The sequence below is a fragment of the Protomyctophum bolini genome (genome assembly GCF_963924005.1).
Source record: "Protomyctophum bolini genome assembly, chromosome: 23".
Classification (NCBI taxonomy): Eukaryota; Metazoa; Chordata; class Actinopteri; order Myctophiformes; family Myctophidae; genus Protomyctophum; species Protomyctophum bolini.
The window spans coordinates 28,431-42,322 of record NC_137884.1 but is presented as its reverse complement, the minus strand read 5'-3'; the positions used below and the strand labels follow the sequence as shown (position 1 = coordinate 42,322).

The following is a 13,892-nucleotide window of genomic DNA, read 5'->3' as shown; positions in this document are numbered from 1 at the left end:
TTTTATTGTCGATGCGTTATTGCTTTTCATTGTGGGTAATGTCACAGGTGGAAACGTTACAGCTAATTAGAAGCTGGGGCGTGACTGTAGTCAGAGTATACGGCTCTGGGATTGGCTACCTACATTGGTCGTTGCTGTATCTTGCACTAGGAGTCAGTGGAGAAGATGAGATTCTTCTTGGCCACAATGTGGTCTAGCACCTGCAGGCATATTCCACCAAATGTATGAGCTCCACCCAGTTTGTGAGTTTGTGCTTGAAATGTACTGTAATTCTGCAAACTGTTAATACATATTTCAATCAATCAATCAAAGTTATGTTACATTTCTACTCAGTCGCAGACAAAACTGCATATGGCTAGAATGGAAAAGGCTGGGAACTGCTGAACCACATGCTGTCAGCGCCATCTGCTGGCATATATGGTACAAACAAAAATGCAATTGTATTGCTGTGGAGTGTGGGGTCTGTGGGTCTGTGGACCAGTCATTTGAACCCAAGCATCCCTGTTCATTTGTGGAAAATACAGATGTTAATTTAGTGAACATTTGAGGTTGTGTGGTGCATGCTATGTAAATATCTCAGGCCTGTGGTGTGAAAAAGCATGTAGGTCATGTACACACAAATAACAAAAGCCATGCATTGGAGGGCCCTCAAAAATACAATGAACAGGTCAAGTCTCTCTCACCCAAAAATAAGGTAATCTCAGATAACTTAATTGTAGACTGTTCATTGAGTAAAGTTCATAAGTAAAAGTATCAATTGCAATGTAGAAAACTGTTACAAGTAAAGGTCAGTAATTAAAAATGTACTTGAGTAAAAGTACAAATGTATTGGTATAAAAATGTAGTTAAAGTACCAAAAGTAGAAAGTACTCTCTCGTCATTTAGAATTTCACATGTTTTCAAGTGTACAAAAGTCTTTTGAAAATAGGAGATCCACCATCTCACAATGTGTGACATTGAAACACATTGTGAGCTTGTAAATAGTCTATTTTAAGTAGGCCTACAGTACTTGAGTAAATGTATTTTGTCACTGTAAAGAAAGTTATCAAAATGGCAGATCTAACAAGCTAACAAAGTCTTGTTTTGAGCTTGTATACTATTTTATTTATTATATGAAATTACGCTGAAATGTGTTCCTCGTATACTTTTTAATAACTATAAAACAGGAACCTCTTTTACATTTCCACTCCATGGCGACAATATACAGTACAAGGGGTAAATATATTGACAATTTCATCAACAAATAAAAACTAGACTAAAATCTTAGGGAGGGACTAGTGGAAATAAAGAGATCCAGCAGAACTAAAAGACAAGTCATTTTATGTTTGATTGCACTCGGGTGTTGCACTCTGAAAATAGCATAATATAAAAGCTCACAACACGTACATTGCGGTGTATCTAGTATGCATACTATGTAGTAGGCCTATCATTCTATGCATATTGCATAGGCTACTAGATGTTGGTGACAGCTATATGGGTCACGTGGTGTTGTGTGCTACTAGCCTACGTCACTCATAGAAAGTCAGCTGTTCGCAAAGCGGCATTTTCATGAATGGAAGGAGAGAGGGGTGAACGGGGAAGGTCCAACTTTGTTGACCGCAAATCGCTTTTTACAATGCTGTCATTCACTGTGGTAAACTTTATAACTTTAATAAACACAACTAAAGCAGTACCCTGGCCTGGAGCAGTGATGTTCATATGACAACGACCGAAGCAGGGAGTCCAACAACCAAAACATTTCCCCGCTTTAGCCTCTCGGCGTCACACGCTATAGACGCCTTACATTGTCAACAAAGAGTGACACAAAACACAAGGATTGGAGCCACAGAAGGACCTGACAAGTCACACTTTGGACGCGGAGCAAACGAGCAAAATGCACAACTCCACAACACGCAAAGCAATGGAATGATCACACACCAAGGACCCGAGCGCATTCACAACTGACAGGCGGTAACGTAACACAACCCGACCCGTTTCGTTCTTCTGTTGACTCATATTGGATTGTTTGGAACAGTTTGAGCTGGATCCACCGCCGAGTGGAAACTGTCATTGTGTTGAATACGCTGTGGATGTGTGTGCTGCCCGCCGGGCTAACGCTATTGTGTGTCAACTGTCAAACAATTAACGTGCGCTGCTGTTTGCGATCGCCGATCGCTGTGGCTGTTCTATGTGGCTGGTTGGCTTGCATTGGATCTCATTCCTCATTGTGACCGTGTCATTTAATTGTGCATTAAAAATGAGTGGAATGAAAGTTGATTCAAACGTTGGGAAACAGGATAAGGAAAAAAGGAAAAAATAAATCTCACGGAAAAGGCTCTTGCAAATAAAATTGAATTAATTCAAAAGGAACGCAAAAGGGAAGTAGACAAAATAAAGTCTCTGGCAACCTCTATCAAAGAGCTCATGAGAGATGACAAAAACGTTTCAGTGGTTAAAAGACAACTTGATGTTTTGATGCAACTGTATCACACTTCAAATTAACTTCATGTCTCTTTAATGCCTCAATTGTCCCATCCGATGAACAAAGAAAGCAAAATGAATGGTTCTCAAAGATTAAAAAAACATACAGATGGTCTTATTGAGGATGTTAATGCCTGGTTAGAATCCTCACAAATCGGAGGACCTCAGCTAGAGGCTCATGAAAGCCCCCTGCAGCATGAAGCTGCTGAGGAGGAAAATGGAGGTGTGGGAAATGTGACTCAGTCACATCAAGTTGATGATGCTCAGGAGGATATCAGACCATGTGACAGCATATCCAATATAAGCAGCAAAACTCATGGTTCAAAATCCATAAGGTCAAGAGTGTCCTCAACTGCTTCTGAACGTGTCGGAACCTGCTTTAATGGCTCGGAAAAAGTTGCTTCAACAAAAGCATGCTCTTGACGATCATCAGAAAACAAAAGGAACGGGGGCACGGTGGCACAGTTGGTAGTGCTGTCGCCTCACAGCTAGAAGGTCCTGGGTTCGATTCCCGCTCGGGGCACTGTGGGTTTCCTCCTCCGCGTCATCAGTGCCCATACCCGAAGGCGGGGTTGGCGAAAAGGCCTTTCTGTGTGGAGTTTGCATGTTCTCCCCGTGTCGCCTAGGGTAGATACCCTCACAAAAACATGCAGTAATCCTGGTCTCTAAACTGCCTCCCCCTGGCCAGCTGGGGCGCCTGATGGAGGGGAAAGGAACTGGTTGGAATAACGTGTTCCTTCCACGCGCTACGTCCAACCAGGGAAACTCCCCCCTGTCAGGTGTAAAGGAGCAACTTGGACACTCAGGCATGAAGGGAGCATGAGTTAAGTCCGTTGCTCTCCCCAGGTTGGCGGAGGGTGTGTAGAGCCCAGGATCACAGTAGATGATTGGCACATGGGTGAAAAATGGGTTACAAAATCGTGGGATAAAAAATATATTAAAACAAAAGGAACAACTACAGTTTGTTTCAGACATGGCCGCATCAGTGGCTAAATTGAACGTCTTAAGAACCTCTGGGTCAGGGGTGCGAAGAGCCACTTCTAGAAAATCGGTGCTGAGTGTAGCTTCTAGGAGATCGGATGGAATGAACTCCTATTTTGAAAAGAGCCTCAACATTAATGCAAAGCCATTCATACCACACAAGGATGGAAGAGGACAACCCACTGTGGTTGTAGGTGCACGGCCAAAGGAAAAACAACCTGATGGAGCCATACCTTCCCAGAGGCCCTCAGTGCTCACACAGAGACAGAGCAAACCTAGAGGCTACAGAGCCTCCATTGTCTTTGCATAGAGATATACAACCTCTCCCATGGGCTCTTTCTAAGAACACCAGCAGTGAACAGAACAACATGATGTCTATTATGAACAAACAAAATTAGATAACTTCAATGTTGGTGCATCAGCAATGCATTGCTTCACTGCCCAAAAGAGACATCCAGCTGTTTGATGGTGACCCTCTGCAGTATCATGGCTTCATGCAGTCATTCAAGCAGACCATAGAACGGAGGACCGACCATTCCATAGATTGCCTGCACTATCTATAATAAAAGATAATTTATAAGACGAAAAACAAAACAAATAGTGTTGTCTCCTGACTTTCTTTTCTTCTTTCTAATGATTTGATCGGCCCAAAACATTGTGTTCATTGTCATGATTTGTCACGATCCGAGTTGGCTTTGTCCGCGGCGTAACCGTCTTTAAATAAATTAAATAAGAAGTGCCGATGGGAGAATGCATTGAGTTTCCATTTCCTGGGCCACTCGTTTTTCTGAAAGGGGGAGGGACTGCGGCGCTCTATTACAAGTTGGCCTTGTTGTTCTGTAACATTGCTTGTAAATATTGGTGGTTGTGGTTTTTTGTGTCCAAACGTTTTTAGAGGATTTTAGGCTATGTTTGTGGCAAGTAAATATGAAAGAAATCATGGCATGGCATATGAGGATATTTTGGTTAAATATATTCTTCACAGTGAATGCTTTTTATGTGGAGGCCCTCAAGTTTATTGTGGTTCGTGGTTCATTATTTGTTTTTTCATACAGGACAACGAAGAGACCGACAGACCTCGGCCTGCAGGTGAAGATAAATTTATGGAGGGAATTTCAGGAGATAGAGGTGTGCTGTGTTCATTGACACTTGCAATCATTTGATTTGCTTTGATTTCATCACCTCTGAGTCAGAATGGCGATGAAAAGTCTGATGTTGTCTCCTCCCCTCTGTTACAATGGATGGTATCAATGTTTTTCTCAGCAGAGTTCCGGGGAGGTGGAGAAGCACAACCTCCAGGTGCACCTGCAAATTAGACCCTTCACCTCCTCGGAGACAGTCAAAGGAGTGCAGGTAAAACAGTTGAACACACACACACACATGCACATATCCATATTGTACACCGAATAAGGGTCATTCCAACACACACACACACACACACACACACACACACACACACACACACACACACACACGCACATATCCATATTGTACACCGAATAAGGGTCATTCCAACACACACACACACACACACACACACACACACACACACACACACAGTCACACTTCATAAAAGAAACTTGCAAAGATATTTTTACATTTCAAAATCTAGCGCTCAGCTCTCATCCGTTACTCTCAGGCTAAAAGATTCACTCAACAAAACGGCACACACTAGTGAGGCAGTGTGACAAACAGGCATATTATAGCAGCATTTTGATTGTAGTTTATTGTAGACCTGGGTGAGTTCGAATCCCATTTGGAGCTAATAATGACAGATTGCACTTTTAACATGCTGCGTACTTTAACTTTACGCACCGCACTATGAAGCTTCAGCATTAATTCTCAATCGATCTCCAAGCCCTATCAAAGACATTCTAGATCAGGGGTGGGCAACTTTGAAGATGGAGAGGTTCCACTATAGTTCCATACTCACTCCAGTCCAGAGGGTCACATTGCGCTGTACGTAGTATCAAAAATAGCAGATCTACAAGCTCGTGTTGCACTGCAACGCGTTTTGAGCTTGTAGATCCGCTATTTGAATTGAAATCCTGATTTTTGTTTTTTGCTATTTTTGAATTGGAATCATGAAAAGTAAAAAAAATATTTACTTTCAAATGCATTTAGTTATACTTATGTTAACTTTATGAACTTAAATGCAAATATATTGGACATAAAAAAGACAATACAATTTTAATAGTCATTAAGCTATAATACACTGCAGTAATTAAAGTGCGTTATGTTTCCATGTTTGCAATTATAACAGTTGAAATCATTAATATATCGGTATTCAGATATTAACCTGTGGGCCGTATTAAGTGAAGTTGGGCCCCCCTGGGCCGCCCGCCAGTTGCCCATGTATGTTCTAGATGACTCTAATATAACACACACCTGCGTGCAAACCGCAAAGTGCTACACGCACGCACAAACACACACACACGCGCGCACACAGGCTGATGTTGGGTTTCCTCTGCAGCAGGGTACGACGGTGGAGGACGCTGTCACTGTGACGGTCCATGCTCCGCCTCCAACCAACCGGGTGGAAAAGAGCTTCACCTTCACAAAGGTAAGCGCATACACACACACACACACAAGCACACGCATGCAACAAAAGCGATTTAGCCAACTCAAGACAAGACAAGGTTTCCCATGTTCGTGGCCAGTGTCGGCTCTGGTGTGTTTTGTTCATTTCACATACAGTAAAACGTTGGGACTGGTTGGCTCAATGAGAGAAACCGCCAAGCCAAACGGTAACCACGGTGTTTCTATTCTCATTGGTCGAGGCCCAGTCAGTGTTTACTATAGTGCTGAACTCCCCAAGCTATAAATGCTCTTGGGTCAGTTGGATTAGAATAAAAGCCGGACATGACAAACAATTATAATACCAAGAGGAACTAAAATGATTATGCCAACTAAACACATTTTAAAACTAGCGGAATCATTTTGGTGGAGGTGCTGGTTCCGGCCACCTGATGACGTGAAGTTATTTCCGCTCCAGACTGGATGAGATTGAGAACGGTAACACCGAAAACAGTATTGATCCCAGGCTAGCTGGTAGGGTAACTGCATCCTACCTCCTGCAGTCAGAAGCGGGTGTTTAATGTTGTGTGCAGTGGTGTAAAGTAACTAAGTACATTTACTTAACTACTTTAAGTACAATTTTGATGTATTTATACTTTACTTGAGTATTTCCAATACTTTTACTTCGCACTGCATCTTGGATCCAAATACTTTAGCTTTTTACGTTTGTAGATTTGAGTTGTTATTACAAAAACATACATTTAACTACTTCAGATAGATTTCTGCCGTTTGGAAATAGCCCATCTACAAGCTCAATCGCGGTGCATTAGCAGCTTGTTTTGCCATTTTCAAAACAAAATTAATTTGAAATCTTTAAATGGGACATTCTGCACAATATCTACTTTTACTCATAAGTACATGTTGAATTGCAGACTTTTACTTGTAATAGAGTATTCCTATATAGCAGTATTGACTTTTGCTTAACAAGTACGAGTACTTTTCCCACCACTGTTTGTCACTGTATTCAGGTGTTTGGACCAGAGTGCAGCCAGGAGCAGCTGCTCCAGGGCACAGTGCAGCACCTGGTCAGGGATACATATTGTTGGACGCAACTCCCTCCTCTTCACATATGGCGTCACCAATTCGGGCAAGACCTTTACATTTCTAGGTCAGTAACGCTGCAAACGTGAATATCGTTGCCGTCGGGCCTCCATATTTGAACTTGTAGTGCAGTGGTTCTCAAACTTGTTCATGTCCATGACCCTCAAATCGACATTTATTATGCCCGTGACCCCCATTTGAAAAGATACGCCAGGGTCCCGATAAGAGAGGATTTTCACGGCTCTAGCATTTTCATTTCAAGGACCCCCAGTTGGACATGCATTAGGCTACGGACCCCCATTTAATGGTATTTCTCTATCTCTGGGACCCCAACTTATATTGTATAATCACTGTTAATTATCACAGATAACTATGAAACCGTGCTTTTGTGTCACCTCGCTCACAATCCCCGTCACTTTGACACGTCACCTAACTCAAGTCGCCCAATTAAGCCCATATATGGAGATCCCTGATGTCATCAATATTAGTATATAGATAGATGTCAGAACCTGTTCTGACATATATCCTTTTCGATGTCTCCCTGTCCATTCATACTCTAGATGGGCCTGCCCCAAAGTTATGTTATGCCTGCCAGCTGGGGAAAACTAGAGTTCTCAACAGGCCCGAAGAATAAGGCCTGGTCCTACCTGGGCCCTTATCAAACCCTGTAAATTAAATACACTGCCCCGCTGCAACCCTTAGATCTCCATATATGGAGCTGACCTGTTCTGACATTCCATATCTTGATCTGACCTCATCACATCCTGTACACTAACGGGTCCATTTGGTTCCATTTGTACTCTCAGAGTTACAGACCATTTGGTTCATAACTATCTTTAATTTAGCTAGGGACCCCCTAGAACTCTAGGGGGTCCCTAGAGTAGAAATTATAGTAAAATACGCACATCACTTCGTGGAGGTGCTGGGTTCAAAAAGTGGCATAGGAAAAGAGAAGGGAACCTGCATACTCTTAAATCGATTTTAATTTCATGAATCGAAGTATATCGAAATGAAAACGGCAACATCGATTATGTATCGTATCGTTTTGCAATGCAAATAATCGGTATCGAATCGTTTTGCTATGCCAATAATCGATTGTATCAATACTACATTTTTGTGCATGGTATTTTAGCATTTTTTAGAAGATAAAAGAAAAAGAGGGGATTCATTAGTTAGTTTAAAATAATGTCAATGTATTTCAAATAGTTATTGGTTATCGGTTTCAAATCATTGAATCGTATCGCCATAATGAACCAATATCGTCCATGTATCGTATCGTCAACCATGTATCGTGATACGTATCGTATCACTGTTAAAATGTATCGTTACACCACTATAGAGCGCCGCAGTCCCTCCCCCTTTCAGAAAATCGAGTGGCCCAGGAAATGAAACCCCCATGCATTCTCCCATCGGCACTTCTAATATAATTTATTTAAAGACGGTTACGCCGCGGACAAAGCCAACTCGGATCGTGACAATTTTTAAATGTTGATTTAATGTCACTGTGTGAAGTAATTTAATTTTCTGTTGGTCTAGATTGGAAGGTGCCAAGTACCATAGACTAGAGGAAGAGGGGTGTTTGTTCATGTTTATTATGTCTTATTTGTATAGGTAAGGCTTAGGTGGGGCACACCTTATCTTTATATTTTGTATAAAATGTCAGTAATGTCTGGGTATATTTCAGTTATCCGTTGTGTCTGCCCTGTGCCTAAAAGGCAAACGGAAATGTAATTAATATTCGTCAGCTAAATGCCTAAATTGGTAATCTGTGTGCTCCTCATGGCTTATTTCTTACTTTGTGGGTTGTTACCTTAGATCAGTGCTTCTTGACCTTTCCAGGCCACTAGTCCGTAACGCACCAAAAAATATCATATTTGAACTGGGGACCCCCACCCTGACATGCACTTGGAATTGTAGATGTTAAATTATAGTTTGACTGCTGCTCCCTGGTTCCACAGAGGAGGCCTACAGAGAAATGTTGAGTGAAACTATGTTGCTAATCATATTGGGACCCCCACGACTGCTTCTGTGTGTGTGTGTGTGTGTGTGTGTGTGTGTGTGTGTGTGTGTGTGTGTGTGTGTGTGTGTGTGTTGTTTGTTTTGCAGGAGCCTCTGTGAGTGAATCCAAGTTCTTTGTCTGGGTGTCATTTTTTGAGATATACAACGAGAACATCCACGACCTGCTGGAACAAGTAACTATCATAATGCTACTGATGGAAAACGCTACATTTAGCGATAACACTACTAATATATGTACTGTAGTGCTATCTCTTTACTACTACCGTTAAGTACTCCTGCTACTGTCAGTTTTGTTTAAGTGCTCCTACTCCAACTGGTATTGTTTCCATTACTACTTAGGCCTACTTGTGTAGCGCCGGCCACAGCTAGACGAATATGCAGGCTTTAGACTCTCTTTATAAGGATAGATGACAAGGAGTTTATCATTGGAACGCCACCGGTCGCTCCGTTTAATCTTAGTTCACAACAACAGAACACAACCAACACACTGACGCATCACAACACTGCGTCATCAGACCACGACAGCCTTCAGGCAAAAGCAAACGATCCCTGAGCCTACATACTTCCCCCCTTACAAAAAGAAATGTCCCCATTTCGCCAACAACTAGGCATAAAAGAGAGAAAAGAATTCCAGAACATGAATTCCAATTTACCCAAAAAAAAAAAAATAATAAAACCACTCCAGCAGTAATAAACAGTGGGAAAACAGGTGCATAAATAAACTCCACCCAAAATGCTGCATCCCTGAGAACATACTCATTCAATAAAATAAAAAAATAACACAGAAGGCACATTCACAGAATTTATCAGTCCATTATCAGTCCATCACATAATCCCCAAAACGTAACGGGGCTCGCACCGACCTCCCAGCCCGAGAGACCACAGGCGGAGCAGGCGTGAGCACCGGGGAATTAAGAGCAACATCCCCCCCCCCAGGATCACAGTCCACGTCCGCAGGAGGAAGGAATGAGTTCGCATGGTCGTTGCGAGGGACTGCCTCCCCTTGCCCCACAGCAGGTGAGGAAGAGGGAAAGAAACCCTTTTCTGGGCCCCCCAACGGATATGTTACAGGTAGAGTGTAGGGACGCAGCCTGTCATAATGGACGACCTGCAGAGGAGCCTCCCCGCCAAACGGGCTACTAATCTGATAGGTGACGCCGATCTCCTCATCCCGGTCCATCCTGCACCGCACCAGATAAGGGCCCTTCCAATGTGGAGCCAGCTTACGTCGACTCTCTGTGGGATCATTCAACCACACAAGGTCCCCAGGCACATAAGGCTTGTGCCTCATCCTCCTGTCATAATAATCCTTCTGACCACCGCTCGCTGCCCGGCTGTTTTCCCTAGCCCGGCCGAACGCTGTCTCCAAAGACCCCAGGAGGGACCCGGCGAAGTCCCCTGGGGGACTACCAGCAGCGTTGCCCTGCACTCGTGGCCCCAGCAAAACATCCACAGGCGTCCGAGCTTCCCTGCCGTGCGTGAGGAAGAATGGGGTGAACCCAGTACTGTCATGTACACTCGTATTGTAGGCAAAACCAACTTGTGACAGGAACGAGTCCCACTCTCCTGCATAAGACAGGAGAGTCTTTGCCAACTGGTCTATAAGTGTCCGGTTAAATCGTTGCACCATCCCATCTGACTGCGGATGGTATGGCGTGGTGCGTGTTTTCTTCACCCCCAACATCTCGCAGAGATGCCGCACTACCTCCGATTCAAACTGGGCCCCCTGATCTGTGTGCAGAGTCTCCATCACTCCATGTTCCAAGACGTACTCCACGAGCATGTGCTTTGCGACTGTTTGGGCTCTCTGGTCTGGCATGGCATACAAATTGACAAACTTGGAGAAATAGTCCTGCACAACCAACACGTACCGGCTGCCCTTAGTCGTGATTGGCAACTCGAGTATGTCCGCAGCGACACGTTGGAATGGTCTCTCCACCGGCGTGCTTCTCATAGGAGCATGATGGCGGGGCACCGGGGACTTCCGTCTTTGGCATGCATAGCACTGGTCACAATACTTCCGGATGTCTTTTCCCATCCCCGGCCAATAACACACCACCTTCGCGCGTGCCATCACCCTATCATACGCCAGATGTGCCGTTAGTGGGCCTCCATGCAGGTGCCCCAGGACCTCGGATCTCAGCGCAGCAGGGACGACAACCAGCGTGAACTCCCTTCCGTCCTGCAGCCGGTTCACCTTGAACAGCAGTCCGTCAACCAACGTCAGCTCCTCAAACGCCCTCCATAGAGCTCTTTGAGTATCACCTTTGACCCTCCACGAAGGAGGTTTTCGTCCATCCTCCAACCACTCCAGGACCTCCCTTATGTCTGGGTCCTCTCGCTGAAGCTCCTTGACATTGGAGCCATCGTGTGAAAGGGTATAAATCGAGGCCAGATCTGTAGGCTCCTGGAGATCCGAAGGAGGACCACCGGAGCGGCCATCCGTAGAAGGGGTTGTAAGAGAGACCGCTACCGGACCCTCGACGACACACACTGCACCGGGGACTTCCTCCATAGCCACCTGGGTACCCACGTCGATGAGAGTCGAGACACTGTTAGGGGTTTTACAGTCCAAGGTCTCCGCACCTGTTTCGGGTCTGCGTGACAGAGCATCAGCATTAGTGTGCTGAGCCCCACTCTTGTGGACAATAACCCACTCGTACGGATCAAGCTCCAAGGCCCATCTGCTACGACGCCCTGTCCTGTCATTGTCAATAGTGAGCCGTCGTAGACCCACCAGTGGCCGGTGGTCTGTGACAATTGTGAATGGAAGACCACCCAAGTAGTGCCTGAAGTTACGAACAGCCCACACGATTGCCCATAATTCTCGGTCGAACGTGGACCACCGACGTTCGGCACCTGTGAGGGAGTGACTAGCATAGGCCACCACCCTCTCCAAGCCGTTCACTTCTTGCGCCAACACAGCCCCCACGGCAAACTGGGAGGCGTCGGTGTACAGTGCAAACGGCCGATCAAACTCTGGGTGACACATAATGGGTTCAGCGCAAAGGGAGTCTCTCAAGAACTCAAACGCCTCCTGACATTGCACCGTCCATTGAAACAAAACATCCTTCTCCGTAAGATGATTTAGGGGTGCCGCACGATCGGCAAAGCACTTCACAAATCTCCTGTAGTATGAACAGAGACCCAGGAATGCACGAGTCTCTGTGGCAGACCGCGGCACAGGCCATGACCTGACTTTCTCAGTGTTCCGGGGGTCGGGGCGCAACCCCTCAGCAGAGATCACGTGGCCAAGGAAAACCACATGATTGCGGGCCAGATGACACTTCTTGGCATTCAGCCGCAGGCCAGCAGCCCCAATCCGAGTAAAGACCTCCCTCAGAGCCGAGAGGTGGTCCTCAAATGAACTGTTATATACTAAAATGTCATCAAGGTACACCATGCAGATGTGCCACGGCAGCCCCCTCAACACCAGCTCCATAATCCTCTGGAACGTCGCCGGTGCATTGGTCAGACCCATGGGCATGGACCTGAACTGATACAGGCCCTGACCAGTGTTGAAAGCGGTCTTTTCCCGGTCCTCTGGTGCCACTTCCACTTGCCAGTACCCATCTGAGAAGTCCAAGGTGCTGAACCAGGTAGCCCCCGCCAGTGCATCCAGCGTATCATCCACCCGCGGCAGCGGGTGAGAGTCCTTGACTGTCACGGAGTTGAGGCCCCTGTAGTCCACACAGAATCTCCATGACTTATCCTTCTTTCTTACGAGCACCACTGGAGAGGACCAGGGGCTACAGCTCTCCTCGATGACACCCTCCTTCAACAGGCGCTTGACTTGACTATCTATCTCCCTCCTCTTCTCGGGGGAGGTGCGGTAAGCCCGCCGCCTCACTGGGGGGTTGTCACCCGTCTGTATGCTGTGTTTGACAAGAGACGGGTTCGCTGCTCCGCCCCGTCCGGTGCGGAACACCACCCGGTTCTCCTCCACCAGAGCCTGCAGTTGTCGCTTCTGTTCTACAAGCAATGGACAGTTACCTAAATCTGGCAGCGAAACCGCATCCTGTGCAGGAGTGAAAACCTTTGCATCGTTAAGTACATCACACTCATTAACATGGTGAATAACACCCAGGCGGGAACCAGGATAAAGTTTCAGTTCACTGTTTGTTGGGTTGAGCAACCGCGCCACCGTGCACCCATCTTTTACCGGTGCCACCGTGCGTGCGACCACTAGGCCTAGCGTGTCACGCACCTCGGGCTCCAAATAACCTAAATAAGAACTGGTGTGTGGTCCAGCAAGGCGAGGTGGCTCAACCCGAACCGGTACAATCATTTCGCAAAAAGGCGGTACAGTCGTAGCAACAGACACAGATATGTTACAACACTCGGGTATGAAATCATTGACATGCATGAGAGGCACTTCAAAATCTCCAAGGCGGAGCAGTCCCTGACCAGTGTCCAAAACAGCATGGTTCATCAGCATGAAATCAAACCCCAACAGAACAGCTTGTGTTGCCCCCCGTACCACATGAACAACGTGCTCCCAGTGACCGCCACCCATCCGTATGGGCAGAGTCATGGTACCCAAGGTGTCCAATAATTGACCATTAACTGCACGGGCAAAGCTGTACTGCTTACTCAACCCACGTCTACTTAGAGTTGGAATGGACATTTTACACTCTTCAGAAATCAATGAAACACTTGAACCAGAGTCAATAAGTACAGTCACGTCGAGACCCTCTACGACCCCTTTAACATAGGCCGTACACTTGGACTCACCCACCGCACATGAGTCCGTCTGACCTGGAGTTGCTGTCGCTGAGATTTCACTTTGACCCTCAGGTGGTGAAGCTGGCATC

At 45.7% G+C, this 13,892-nt stretch overlaps 1 long non-coding RNA gene across 1 annotated transcript; it reads left to right on the top strand.

The window, feature by feature from the left end:
- Positions 1-4,705: 4,705 nt before the first annotated feature.
- Positions 4,706-7,118, top strand: LOC308310836. The gene is made up of 3 exons (XR_013963545.1): positions 4,706-4,794; positions 5,915-6,004; positions 6,987-7,118. It is a non-coding gene; the product is annotated as an uncharacterized lncRNA (long non-coding RNA).
- Positions 7,119-13,892: the final 6,774 nt, after the last annotated feature.